Genomic DNA, 13,975 nt, shown 5'->3' with positions numbered 1-13,975 from the left:
CCCAGACAGCGTGAGGAGAGCTCTCAGGATGACAAATGCATGAAAAGCCCCGGGTCCTGATAACTTTCCTGGTCGTGTCCTGAGAGACTGTGCCGAGGAGCTCACAGATGTCTTTACAGACATCTTCAACATCTCGTTGAGCCAGGCTGTTGTCCCCATGTGCCTCAAAACCACCACCATCATCCCGGTCCCGAAGAAGCCGTCTCCCTCCTGCTTCAATGACTACCGCCCTGTCGCACTCACTCCCATCCTCATGAAGTGCTTCGAGCGGCTAGTCATGCGGCATATCAAGTCTGCCCTTCCCCCCGCCCTGGACCCTTTCCAGTTTGCATATCGGTCCAACCGTTTGACCGATGATGCCATCTCCACTGCCCTCCACTCAGCCCTCACCCACCTGGAGAGAAAAGACTCGTATGTCAGAATGCTGTTTATAGACTTTAGCTCAGCATTCAACACAATCATTCCTCAGCAGCTCATTCATAAACTGGACCAGCTGGGACTCAACACCTCCCTGTGCAACTGGCTGCTGGACTTCCTGACGGGGAGACCACAGACTGTACGGGTCGGCAGCAACTCCTCCAGCACCATCACATTGAACACAGGGGCCCCCCAAGGATGTGTGCTAAGCCCCCTCCTCTTCACTCTGCTGACCCACGACTGCACACCAACATCCAGCTCAAATCTCTTCATTAAGTTTGCGGATGACACGACTGTGGTGGGTCTCATCAACAATGGCGATGAGACAATCTACAGGAGTGAGGTGAGCCGCTTGTCCATGTGGTGCAAGGACAACAATCTCCGTCTGAACGTGGAGAAGACGAAGGAGATTGTTGTGGTCTTCAGGAGAGAGCACACCCAGCATGCTCCACTATCTATCGATGGTGCTGCAGTGGAGAGGGTGAGCAGCACCAAGTTTCTGGGTGTGCACATCTCTGAAGACCTGTCCTGGAGCAACAACACCGCATCACTGGCCAAAAAAGCCCAACAGTGTCTGTACTTCCTCCTCAAACTGAGGAGAGCAAGAGCCCCAGCCCCCATCATGCACACTTTCTACAGAGGCACCATTGAGAACATCCTGACCAGCTGCATCACTGTGTGGTATGGCGCCTGCATCGTGTCCTGCTGCAAGTCTCTGCAGCACATCGTGAGAGCAGCTGAGAGGATCATTGGTGTCTCTCTCCCTTCTCTAATGGATATTTATAACTCCTGCCTCATCTGCAAAGCCATCAGGATTGCAGGTGACCCCGCCTACCCATCTCACAGCCTCTTCAGTCTGCTGCCGTCGGGGAGGAGACTGCAGAGTCTCCGGGCCAAAACCAGCAGGCTCAAGAACAGTTTCTTTCACCAGGTGGTCAGGAGGCTCAACTCCCTCCCTGTTCTGCCCCTCCTCCCCCCTCTGCCCCCTGCCACAGATTCTGCTCGCACACACCCCTGCCCCCCCTTCAGCATCTGACATGTCATCCTCACAGTTCCCCCCCCCAAACACACACACACACACACACACACACACACATCTCATCGTTCATTAACACACTGAACTCAAGGACCGCACATCTCACTTTACCTCGCTCATTTGCACTATTCCGCACTACCTCACCTTAACAGCTGCTAGTTTGTTTATACTGCTTATTTCATGTTTACCTGCTATACCTCAAGTGCTCTTGACTGTTTGTTTATTTGCACCAATTTACACGTGTGTGTGTGTGTGTGTGTGTGTGTGTGTATATATATATATATATATATATCAGAGGTGGAAAGAGTACTAAAATATTATACTCAAGTACAAGTACTGTTACTCTGATGAAATTTTACTTAAGTACAAGTAAAGTTACCAGACAAAAAATCTACTCAAGTAAAAGTAAAAAGTAGATCATTTAAAATGTACTTTGAGTAAAAGTAAAACGTTACTTTTAACAATGGGTGTTTTCTGCCTCCATTGTGTTGTGCAAAAATGAAAAAGACGAGGAAACAAGGATATATGTACATCTCAACCCAGATGTTTTATTTAAAGGAAGTGTATCAAATTGAACGCTTAGGACAATGCTGCATTAAAACTGAGACAAACAAAAAAGGTCAATACACACAGTCATGTCGTTTACATCGCCCTGACCACACACAAAGCATTGTACACGAAATATGAAAGTGAAATGTTGCACCGAAATCTCGTAGCTTGCCTGTGTGCACTGTGTTATTGAACAATTCAATTCAAACATTATTTGTTTTGCTTAGTATTCCTTTCTGGCCTGTTGGATGTAGAATGGTAGGAGGACTGATCATGTCAGGTTGGCGAGCTAACTTGCTTGCATGATTAGCCAACCGAATAACAGACTAGTTACCATTATGTTACAGTACCAACAGGTTGCTACTTCAACATTAGCAATGCCATCCACTATTTTTGGAATATAACCAGCCTATTGTCAGTTTTACTATGGAAAGGAAACATTATGATCAGGGGCGCAGATACGTTTTTTGAACTGGGAGGGACAAAAAACTGGGGTGACAAAAAACTGGGGGGGACAAAGCTGCCAGCAAACCAACCCCAACCCCGATATGCCTGTCAAACTTGTTGTGGGTAACCATAGCAACCAAGCTCGAGCTCGCAACCTGTGCAGTCTGCGCAGCTCAACCAACCAAATATCAGTCTTTGTTTTGTTTTATGTGGGTTGTTGCAACTATGTATACACTGCTGTGCACCTCAATAAACCGAATGGTAATTAGTCTTTTGATTTTTCCGTGAGGTTTGCCTTATGCAAAGAAAGACAGCATAGACGTTTTTTCCTCCCTATAAGTGGGGGGGACCGAACGAGGTGAATTTAAATCTGGGTGGGACGAATCCCACCCGTCCCACCCTCTATCTGCGCCCGTGATTAATGACAATACTTACCTCAACATGCTTGCGCAGATTAGACGTCGAATTTTTGTATGCCGCAATGGTTGTCTTCTTGGGCACACATAATCTGCATTGCATAATGAAACTGTCACCCCTTTTCTCTACGAAGCTGAAGTGATCACGTATGTAGGGCCAGGGGTGCACTTCACTACTGGAAGAAATTGCGTTTTCTGCAGGGTCGTCCACCACAGGTTCCTCGGTCTCCTCCATGTCCGCAGGGGCGCTTTATCAACACCCGTGGCCCAGGGGCTAGGCCCCTCATAGGCTACCTGTCAACCCTACCCTTACCGTTGGCCAGGAAAACAAACACTCTTATTTTATTTGCAATACGTGTCAAGCATTTACAGTGTAAGCGCGTAATTAGCCTAGAAGCCTACGATAGGTTACATTTGGCTCAGCGTAGCTGCGCAAGGCCCACGCTCATATCGCTCAACACATCCGACCACAGAGGGAGAGAAGAACGCGTGCATTATCATTACAGAGCCGGTTCTGATTATTACCACGGACAGGACAGTGATACTGCGTAACTTTCACGCAGGGGCATGGCCAGAGATAACCACACAAGCGCGCGTGCGCTAATGTAGACCTATGTGTTGTAAACATAAAACACACACACCTACAGACAAGTCCTTTTAAAAAATAAAATACATAAAAATAGCTCGGCGGCATGAAAACAAACATTCACTGCAAGACAAGGTGCCCTAGAATCGCCATCAGTTTTTAGTATCTATATGGACTTTGTTGTCAGGATTGCGCAGCATGAGATATCAAAACTGTACCCAGATACAGACTTCAAGTTCAGATATTGCATTCCAAATGAGGTATCCACAAGAGAAATGCGTACGAAAGCACGAGCATCAGGAGAGGGTTGCATAACAGAGATTCTATACGCAGATGATCAGTCCATACTCACTGGATCCATCGAGGAGCTTCAGAATATTCTTCAGTTGTATGATAAGCCCTACACCCGCTTTGGTTTACAAATATCATATGTCAAAACAGAAACAATGGCTTTTAACGTCAATGAGGATATCAAATGTAAACCAAGTATCATTTCCCTTGGCGGCACTAATATTAAAAACGTCCGCACCTTTAAATATCTTGGTTATAATGTCAGCAACTGTGATGAATCCTCACACTTCCTGCATGCTAGGATAAGTGCTGCATTCATGAAATGGAATGAACTGAAACACGTTCTAACCGACCACCGAATACTACTAAAAACCCGTATAAAGTTCCTAGTGGCATGCGTTCGATCTCGCCTCCTGTACAGCACACAGGCATGGCAACTATCATCCAGTGAAATTCACAAAATTGAGGTAGTGTGGCATGGCTTCCTAAGGAAAATGATTAAAAGTGGATATAAACGAAATTGCCCCTGACCAAAAGAACACTACAAATGAAGATACAGACTGGAGCTACAAGATGTCCAATGCTGACCTCCGGAAACTGACAGGAACCCAGGATATAAAACTATCCTGCTACGTACAACAACTAAAATATATTGCTCACGTTTGCCGGATGGGCAATAACCAAGTGCAAAAGCAGCTCCTGTTTGACAAAAATGGTTACAAATGGACGAAATGGGAAAATCTGCTGGGCATAGACACCCAACAGATAAGACGTATGATGATGGACAAATCAAACTTTGAGCAACTGCTGCAACTGCTACAGCAGAAGCACCTCTAGAGAGTTTAACTTTTGACAGGGGAACATGATGATGATGATGAAGGTACTTGGCTCGGCGGCCACATGAAACGTAAACACCATGGACAGCGGCCAAACTCATAACTCTACAGACCGAAATACACGAAACCAAGTCCTATTAGGGTCTATTTTACCGATCTATGTTCAAGCATCATGCAAGTCTTCCTTCTCCTTGAATAAGACCGTGCATTCAACTGCCTTTTTGACATGACTGCATCGAAATACCACCTGCAACAATATTTCACGCACTCCATCAAGAAAAAAGTTGAACATGATGAACACGGGCATACTGTTTTGAGCATACGATTTTTTAAAAAGAAACTAGCTACATCAAAGTCTTTCAATAAACCCATCCTTTAGCGCAAATGAGCTTAACCTAGTTCAAAGCATGACGCTAGCAGTAGCTGCATAAGGCAAAATTATGTGGGCCTTTCGTCAACAACAAGCCACGGCAGGCAAACATTAATAATCAAGTGTCCTTACCTTAAAACGTTGTCTTGACCACAGAACTTCTCAAGTATTTCACTTAAATCCACACGGGTTAACAACACACCCAACACAGCTAGTGAGAAATGTGGATCTGCGCTAGCTTTGTATTGCTATTCCCCTCAGTGTGCTTACTCTGTCTGCTGCCCGAACTGTGAACATTATAGCCTACAATCTTTTCATCAATTTCTTCAGTAGATGCCGTTTTAGACATTTTATTATTCCCATCAAAATATGCTATTATACTAACAGGATTATAACTCAAATCACACGACACGTATTCAAATCACAACTGATTTATTTTACTGTTGGAGAGATCATAGCATATCTAGCCTAGCTGCACATAGCCTAGCTGCTGGTAGGCTGATACCTGATAAGTAGCTGATATTCTGAACAGATTGGTGATCCTTACCTTAAAAAAGTCTGACTTTAGGCAACGATTCTATCATTACCTGCATCTCTCTCTTTTTTTCCTTTTATGCGCCCCGCTAACATGTGAACGCTTCATCTTTCCAAGCCTCTAAATTTGTGTCTCAGTAGTCTGCAGTCTTTGGCGCGCTTTCGTGTGTGACGTTACATTTTGTTACATTTTATTCTGGTACAGTTGTGGGTGTTCGTTTCACGAACCACATCCACCATGTCTCTTACAGCAGGCTACTGTGTGCTCATTTATTTCTAACCTTATTTCTATCTGTACATTAATGTAGGCCCACGATTCCGAAAGTTTATTATTTTATTAATATTACAAGGCCCCTGATTGGCTGTGGCCCAGGGGCTTGAGCCCCCCGAAGCCCCCCCCCCTTAAAGCGCCGGTGCATGTCCGCCATCGTCTGTGTGAGACTCGGGCGCGCGACAACTGTCCTTCCCGTGATTCATTTCCAGAACGCATTTCCCCTTCTCCGTTTTAGCCTTTTTGAAATTTTTATTTATTTAATTTTTTTACTCAGTAACAGTTGTGATGTAAAATGTACTGAAGTACACTACTTAAAAGAAAACATACTTAAGTAAAAGTAAAAGTACACTCTTTAAAAATTACTTGAAAAAGTATAAGTACACAAAAAAGCTACATATATATATGTGTGTGTGTATGTATATATGAGTGTTTAGTCTACATCTAGTTCTTATCTAGAGTGTTTATACTGTTTATATTGTCTGTTTATGAGTGTTTAGTCTTTGTCTAGTTCTTATCTAGAGTGTTTATACTGTTTATCCCATCCCCTCATCTCATTATCTCTAGCCGCTTTATCCTTCTACAGGGTCGCAGGCAAGCTGGAGCCTATCCCAGCTGACTATGGGCGAAAGGCGGGGTACACCCTGGACAAGTCACCAGGTCATCACAGGGCTGACACATAGACACAGACAACCATTCACACTCACATTCACACCTACGGTCAATTTAGAGTCACCAGTTAACCTAACCTGCATGTCTTTGGACTGTGGGGGAAACCGGAGCACCCGGAGGAAACCCACGCGACACGGGGAGAACATGCAAACTCCACACAGAAAGGCCCTCGCCGGCCACGGGGCTCGAACCCGGACCTTCTTGCTGTGAAGCGACAGCGCTAACCACTACACCACCGTGCCGCCCTATACTGTTTATATTGTCTGTTTATGAGTGTTTAGTCTATGCCTAGTTCTTATCTAGTGTTTATACTGTTTATATTTGTACTGTTTATATTGTTTGTCTGTTTTTAGTCTATGTCTAGTTCTTATCTAGAGTGTTTATACTGTTTATATTGTTTGTTTGTTTTTTCAATTATTCTATTTTTATTTTTATTTATTGCATTGCCTGTTTGCACCGTGGGTCAGAGAGGACTGAAATTTCATCTGTGCTGTATGTCAAGCATGTATAGCATATTTGACAATAAAGTTGACTTGACTTGATTTGACTTGACTTGGAGGAAAACCTGTTTGAGTCAGCCAGAGGTTTGAGACTGAGATGAAGGTTCACGGTCTAGCAGGACAATGACCCAAAACATACTGCTAAAGCTACACTGGAGTGGTTTAAAGGGAAACATTTAAATGTCTTGGAATGGCCTAATCAAAGCCCAGACCTTAATCCAATTGAGAATCTGTGATATAACTCGAAGATAGCTGTACACCAATGCAACCCATCTAACTTGAAGGAGTTGGAGCAGTTTTGCCTTGAGGAATGGGCAAAAATCCCAGTGACTAGATACGCTAAGCTAATAGACACATACGCCAAGAGACTTGCAGTTGTAATTGTAGCAAAATCTGGCTCTACAAAGTATTGACTTGGGGGGGAATACCTATGCACACTCCAGATTTCTGTTTTTTTTTTTCCATCTTAATTATTGTTTGTGTCACAATAAAAAAAAAGTGTGCACCTTTAAAGTGGTAGGCATGTTGTGGTGCTAACCCCCCAAAAATCCATTTTAATTCCAGCTTGTAATGCAACAAAACAGGACAAACACCAAGGGGGAGGAATACTTTTACAAGACACTGTATAAAGTGATTACTCATTTTCCACTGGATCTTTATAATCTTTGATAAAGTGATTGATGATATTTATTATTTTAGATTTTCTTAGTTATATGATAAACTGAATCAAATAAAATCAAGAAATAGGAGTTGCTTTTCGAGAGTCACAGAATATATGCAACATACAATTCTGTGCTTCAGCACTGTGGCAATGAAATGTTAACCAAAGTGTTGATATTATTAATCAGTCCTGGTGGAATTAAATGTTTTACTGACCCAAATAACACACTCTTTATGCCTCTTGAAGGGCATGAACCTTGTAACCAGCTGCAAATCATCAAATCATGAATGAACATGGGGAAGTCATGGCCTAATGGTTAGAGAAGTAGCTTTGAGACCAAAAGGTTGCCAGTTTGATTTCCTGAACCAGCAAGGATGGCAAGGCACCTAACCTCCAACTGCTCCCCAGGCTGCTCTGGGCATATTGTATGTCACTCTAGATAAGAGTGTCTGTTAAATACCTGTAATGTAACATCTCAAACTTAAACATATGTGCAGCAGTGAGAATTGTGTGGAGCCTATGATAGGTGTGATTTGTAAATAAACAGTAAATATAAATATATGTTTGATTGTGTGCATTCATTTCTGAAATGTGGTTTTTACAAGCTGAGATAGGTAGATAGCTGTTGCTTCATTCTGCAGCTTAGCTGCATTTTGGCATAAAATGGTAGACACTGCTAATGTTGATCAGATTTCGGAACAGTCTTTTGATGCTCGTGATAATTATCAGATGAGAGGCTGAAAATTAAACATGAGGGCAGACAAACACCTAGGATTTTAATTCAAAAGTCGGGGGGTCGGGTCCATTAGCTGTCGTAGTACAACCCCGATTCCAAAAAAGTTGGGACAAAGTACAAATTGTAAATAAAAACGAAATGCAATAATTTACAAATCTCAAAAACTGATATTGTATTCACAATAGAACATAGACAACATATCAAATGTCGAAAGTGAGACATTTTGAAATTTCATGCCAAATATTGGCTCATTTGAAATTTCATGACAGCAACACATCTCAAAAAAGTTGGGACGGGGTAATAAGAGGCTGGAAAAGTTAAAGGTACAAAAAAGGAACAGCTGGAGGACCAAATTGCAACTCATTAGGTCAATTGGCAATAGGTCATTAACATGACTGGGTATAAAAAGAGCATCTTGGAGTGGCAGCGGCTCTCAGAAGTAAAGATGGGAAGAGGATCACCAATCCCCCTAATTCTGCGCCGACAAATAGTGGAGCAATATCAGAAAGGAGTTCGACAGTGTAAAATTGCAAAGGGTTTGAACATATCATCATCTACAGTGCATAATATCATCAAAAGATTCAGAGAATCTGGAAGAATCTCTGTGCATAAGGGTCAAGGCCGGAAAACCATACTGGGTGCCCGTGATCTTCGGGCCCTTAGACGGCACCGCATCACATACAGGCATGCTTCTGTATTGGAAATCACAAAATGGGCTCAGGAATATTTCCAGAGAACATTATTTGTGAACACAATTCACCGTGCCATCCACCGTTGCCAGCTGAACACAATTCACCATTGCCAAAACTCTATAGTTCAAAGAAGAAGCCGTATCTAAACATGATCCAGAAGCGCAGACGTCTTCTCTGGGCTCATTTAAAATGGACTGTGGCAAAGTGGAAAACTGTTCTGTGGTCAGAAGAATCAAAATTTGAAGTTCTTTATGGAAATCAGGGACGCCATGTCGTTCCGACTAAAGAGGAGAAGGACGACCCAAGTTGTTATCAGTACTCAGTTCAGAAGCCTGCATCTCTGATGGTATGGGGTTGCATTAGTGTGTGTGGCATGGGCAACTTACACATCTGGAAAGACACCATCAATGCTGAAAGGTATATCCAGGTTCTAGAGCAACATATGCTCCCATCCAGACAACGTCTCTTTCAGGGAAGACCTTGCATTTTCCAACATGACAATGCCAAACCGCATACTGCATCAATTACAGCATCATGGCTGCGTAGAATAAGGGTCCAGGTACTGAACTGGCCAGCCTGCAGTCCAGATCTTTCACCCATAGAAAACATTTGGCGCATCATAAAACAGAAGGTATGACAAAAAAGACCTAAGACAGTTGAGCAACTAGAATCCTACATTAGACAAGAATGGGTTAACATTCCTATCCCTAAACTTGAGCAACTTGTCTCCTCAGTCCCCAGACATTTACAGACTGTTGTAAAGAGAAAAGGGGATGTCTCACAGTGGTAAACATGGCCTTGTCCCAACTTTTTTGAGATGTGTTGTTGTCATGAAATTTAAAATCACCTAATTTTTCTCTTTAAATGATACATTTTCTCAGTTTAAACATTTGATATGTCATCTATGTTCTATTCTGAATGAAATATGGAATTTTGAAACTTCCACATCATTGCATTCCATTTTTATTTACAATTTGTACTTTGTCCCAACTTTTTTGGAATCAGGGTTGTATAGTAATACTGATTAGCTGTGAATAAGATGATTATTTAATAATAATAAGTTCAGGGGCGGCACGGTGGTGTAGTGGTTAGCACTGTCGCCTCACAGCAAGAAGGTCCTGGGTTCAAGCCCAGCAGCTGGCAAGGGCCTTTCTGTGTGGAGTTTGCATGTTCTCCCCATGTCTGCGTGAGTTTCCTCTGGGTGTTCCGGTTTCCCCCACACTCCAAAGACATGCAGGTTAGGTGAATTTGTGGCTCTAAATTGACCGTAGGTGTGAATGGTTGTTTGTCTCTGTGTCAGCCCTGTGATAACCTGGTGACTTCTCCAGGGTGTACCCCGCCTCTCGCCCATAGTCAGCTGGGATAGGCTCAAGCTTGCCTGCGACCCTGTGGAACAGGATAAGTGGCTACAGATAATGGATGGGTGGATAATAAGTTAAATTTTTATAGCACCTTTCATAAACCCAAGGACACAGAAGTTACACAAAAAAATCCACAAACATTCAAAAAACAAACAAACCACACACTAGGAAGAATAGTGTAAGGTAAAGAGGAAAGTTTTCAGGTTAGCTTTGAAGGAAGAGAGAGTGGAACTGTCACGAAGTGATTGAGGTAGTGAATTCCAGAGTTTAGGGGCAGCAACACTGAATGACCTGCCACCCATTGATGCCAGTTTAAAATGTGGGACAGTCAAAAGTCCAGAGACAGAAGATCTGAGGGAGCGGGAGGGACAGCACAAATGAATTAGCTCACAGAGATAGGAAGGGGCGAAACCATGAAGAGCATTACAAGTTACTAGCAGGATTTTGTATTTAATCTGACAGATAACTGGCAGCCAATGCAGTTGCTGTAGAACAGGAGTAATGTGAGCAACGCACTTGGTGAGTGTGAGGACTCTAGCTGCTGAGTTTTGGATATACTGCAGGCCATTGAGCAATGTGGCAGGGAGACCATAAAAGAGTGAATTGCAGTAGAGAAGACGAGAAAAGATAAATGCATTGATCAACATTTTGGCATAAGTTTCAAAGAGAAGAGGGCGGAGATATGCAATATTGCGGAGGTGAAAGAATGCATTCTTAGTAATGAGTTAAAATGGGGTTCAAGCGTAAGGGTGGAGTCAAAGAGAACGCCAAGGTTTTTTATAACTTGGGGAAAGTTATAAACACAGGTTTTGAACTTCTCCAATTTCACTATTGACGTTGATGGCATATCAACGTCAATAGTGAAATTGGAGAAGTTCAAAACCTGTGTTTTGGTACCTGCTAATAGAACTTCCATTTTGCTAGCATTAAGTTTAAGGCGGTTCTTATGCAGCCATTGCTTGAGGTCAGTAATGCAAGCCCTTAGCAGCTGAACAGAGGCTATGGAAGGGGTGATAGTGATGTAGATTTGAACGTCATTGGCATAGCAATGGTTGCGAATAATCTGGCTTATATTTGTCTAAAAGTATGTGGAGAATCCATCATTCAAGTCCCTACTGTCCATTATAGACTGTTATTCTTCCTTCCCGTATTATACTGGTGTGATAGTCAAGTGTCCACAAACTTTTCACCATAAATGCCCACTATCCTGTATAACACAATAAAATTCTGGGGAAAAAAAATTTGCTTTAAGTCACCAGGATGATGAAACAATGCTGGCACCTTGATGAAATGCCCGTGTGTATCAATATCTCATCTCATCTCATTATCTCTAGCCGCTTTATCCTTCTACAGGGTCGCAGGCAAGCTGGAGCCTATCCCAGCTGACTACGGGCGAAAGGCGGGGTACACCCTGGACAAGTTGCCAGGTCATCACAGGGCTGACACATAGACACAGACAACCATTCACACTCACATTCACACCTACGGTCAATTTAGAGTCACCAGTTAACCTAACCTGCATGTCTTTGGACTGTGGGGGAAACCGGAGCACCCGGAGGAAACCCACGCGGACACGGGGAGAACATGCAAACTCCACACAGAAAGGCCCTCGCCGGCCCCGGGGCTCGAACCCAGGACCTTCTTGCTGTGAGGCGACAGCGCTAACCACTACACCACCGTGCCGCCGGTGTGTATCAATATCGCAGTGCAAATGAGCACAAAGAAGGTGAGATGAACGCTTCAGACGCCTAAACAATAAGGGGGCGTGGCTATGATTCATTTGCTCCGCCCCAGATTGAGAGCAGGCAGGTACTCGTTCGCGCTAAACGGAGAAATAGGCGTGGTTTAGGAAGCCACTAGAAGCGTCCAGGTGCAGCTTGTAAGCTGATGGTTGGGGCGTGCGCGAGGGCGGTCGGAATGCTCACGCGGCGCCACATAAAAGGGCAAATCACATGCCAATATGAGGTCACATAGTTGCACAAAGAAAGGAAAGAGTTTCTCACACCGGAGGAGGCGCGGGCTGTTGGACAAGGACGCATCCATGAGTGAAGAACAAACGTCAGAGCACGTAAGCACACATCACAATATGTCATGGAGTGTACGGTGTTTGTGTACACTCTGGTGATGATAAACACAGTCCAAGTCACTGAAATCACATTGTCACTAATATTCGGTGTCAGTGTTAAGGGTGCAACAGTTGGTTGGTTCTTCCTGACTTGTGTGAACCTGCAAGATGTGTAGTATGATTGGGGGAAGGACCAATGGATTAAGCCATGGTCCTGAGAAAAGTATATTAAATTACTGCAGATACTTCTGCTTGTTTGGATGTGCTTCTTGTCAGTTATGCTAGAGACCATGTACTCCAAGGGCCATTAAGATCCTGGAGGTGGCGGTTCAAGGAGTAAGACACTCAAATGTCAAACCTACTTAATCTCTCCTAATGCCCCTTTTAACCCTGATCTGTATGTAAGTAAAGTATACATGTACACCACTATACTTGTGATCAAATTGGTCTCTTGGGGCCATATGTATATAGACTGACTGACTTGCATGGATGTACACTTAATCACTCAACAAAATTGAGTTGCTCATGAGGTGCAGTGCTAAGTGGGCTATAAGCTATGTATGACATTCCACTCATTTTATATGCACACTTGCTGGATTGAGAAACTGTAATTTTATTCAATGCCTGAATCATGTCTGCTTAGTGGACATGTGGAAAAATTGTGTACATGTGTAGTAAAATAAGGATATTTTTGCACTCAAATGCTTTCATTCCATATCTTGTTGGGGATGTGGGTTTTTTTTCTCTTGCTCTACTTGCAGTATGAGCAATAGCCTAGCAGCAGAATAGCCAGTGGCTTGCTTCTATTCAGTCAATATGGATAGAATTCCTAATATGGCTATTTTGCTTCATTAACTGTCTTGTAATGCTATACACAACTTCATCTCTGCACTGTTAAATACACTAGTTAGTCTTTTACAACTGGTGTTGGTAGATTTATATATTTGAACTTGGTTCCTGGCACATGCACAGCTTTGTGGCTGTAATAGCTGCTGAATTAATATTAATGGCAGGTGTGACCCAGTCTGCACACAGTGCTTCTTGGGACTTGATCATTGTTTAAAGTTAAAGGGTCAGCTACCAAGTGACCTACCACTTTATACTTGTAGGTGGCTTGGGTGGGGTATGTGTGCCTGAAGATAGACATGTTTGACCTACTTCCATGTAATGTACACAGTTCATGAAATCCTAGAGTGGCTGTCTGACCTAGATTCTTGTGCTTGCAACTTTCCTGTAAGATTATTATTTTTTTAATCAGAAGTAGCCTCTAGCTTTTTCTGGCAACTGTATGCAAGAAAAATCTCAATCTCCTTAATGCCTAGTTCTTCCATTCCAGGGCTACAGCTATTTGACTGTCTTATTGCTCAGTACAGATTCCTGTTTTGAACAAATATTCTGCCTTAACCAGTCTCGGTTGATGGTGACTTTTTTTTTTTTTTTTTCCTCCCCCAAGAGCTTGGCTTTGCAAGCTGAGGGTGCATCAGGTAGTGAAGGCACACCAGTATCGGGCAGGCACCTGTTTGCACGAGCAGAAG

The sequence above is a fragment of the Neoarius graeffei genome, chromosome 1, assembly GCF_027579695.1.
Source record: "Neoarius graeffei isolate fNeoGra1 chromosome 1, fNeoGra1.pri, whole genome shotgun sequence".
In the NCBI taxonomy this organism is placed as follows: Eukaryota; Metazoa; Chordata; class Actinopteri; order Siluriformes; family Ariidae; genus Neoarius; species Neoarius graeffei.
Note: the sequence above shows the minus strand (reverse complement) of the source record.